This window comes from Nematolebias whitei, chromosome 16 (assembly GCF_014905685.2).
Source record: "Nematolebias whitei isolate Nwh7 chromosome 16, NemWhi1, whole genome shotgun sequence".
NCBI lineage: Eukaryota > Metazoa > Chordata > Actinopteri > Cyprinodontiformes > Rivulidae > Nematolebias > Nematolebias whitei.
In genome coordinates this window covers 2310023-2311492 of record NC_056513.1, presented here as the reverse complement: position 1 = coordinate 2311492, position 1470 = coordinate 2310023, and the positions used below count along the sequence as shown (strand labels likewise).

Below are 1470 nucleotides of genomic sequence, written 5' to 3'. Positions count from 1 at the left end.
TTTTAATAGTCTTCACTGAAATTATATTCAAAAAGGACACCGCCATCTGGTGGCCAAATATTTTACTCCATTTTACACATTTATTAAATGAAATCATGTTTCAAGTCACAGAAAAGCTGACAGAACATTACACACTTTACTACAGGAACACTGAGTTTTGCAAAATGACAATAAGGTGCAAAAGTTGTCAAACTATTAGGAGTTAAAGAGTTCTCGTTCCCTGACAGATTGCAGATCCTCCACAATTTTTCATGCCACATTTTGAGACTAGGATTTTCTTTTCTTGATAAATGACAGATTTAGGCTGTTTGGGTCAAAACTTGTAAATTAACTCTGTGATTGCTGGCAGACGAGTAAAACATTTTTATTTTTTCTGTTTTGGGTTAGGCTATCCTTGGATTTTCGTTGCTCAAAACTTTATTTTTTATCCTGTTGTTCATCCAGTTAATCTTTGCATCATTTAACAAGACCAGACCGTTCTGTCTGACTTCACTCTTCTGTGAAGCCACAATCAACTCGACAATCGTGTGAAACTGTTTTAACTCACAGGCTGAAAGCTTCCCACTGTGTGTGTGTGTGTGTGTGTGTGTTTCTTTTTACTTTCACTGCAACAAATCTTTTCAACAACTTCAGACCTAACTGTAGATATATATTATTTATTCTATATTTTGTAGATTTTTACATTTTTTTCTCTTATAAACCTGTGAGCAGCACGGTGGCGCAACTGGTAGAGCTGCTGCCTCTCAGCGAGCAGGTCCCTGGTTCAAATCCCGGTCCAGGGGCCTTTCTGGGTGGAGTTTGCATGTTCTCTCCGTGCATGCGTGGGTTTTCTCCGGGTACTCCAGTTTCCTCCCACAGACCAAAAACATGCATGTTAGGCTGATTGGTAACTCTGAATTGTCCCTAGGTGTGAGTGAGAGAGTGAATGGTTGTTTGTCTCGTTTGTCTCTATGTGTTCCTGTGATGGACTGGAGACCTGGCCAAGGTGTCCCCCGCCCCTCGCACAGTGACTGCTGGACATGGGCACCGGCGACCCCCGTGACCCAAAATGGAATAAACGGGTAAAGATAATGGATGGATGGATGGATGGATGGATGGATGGATGGATAAACCTGTGATTTTTTTCCTCTGGGGCACAAAAAATTAATATTTTCCAAAACTTAGTTGCAAAGTGGAATATCTGGCTTCATTTGTTATTACAGCCTCGACTGATTGATAACATTGATTTTGATTCATTATTATTTTTGGCGCAATGACGGTTTGTTCAAAAATATTTTACTCTAAGACCCAAAACGGCTCTTCTCAAAAAGAGTCTATTAAAAAAATCATGTATTAATACTTTTTTTTTTGCTTTGTTGCATCAAATCTTTCCAACAACTTCAGACCTAACTGTAAATATAATGTTTAGATTTGTTTTTATTCTTTTTTTTTTTCCTTTATACCATTTTTCTCCCAGAAACCCATAATTTT

The 1470-nt window shown here is 38.4% G+C and overlaps 1 protein-coding gene across 1 annotated transcript in view; it reads right to left on the bottom strand.

Annotated features, from left to right (window-relative positions):
- Nucleotides 1-1470, bottom strand: part of znf330 (zinc finger protein 330) — a 30829-nt gene that overhangs the window by 29051 nt on the left and 308 nt on the right. The window lies entirely within an intron of this gene.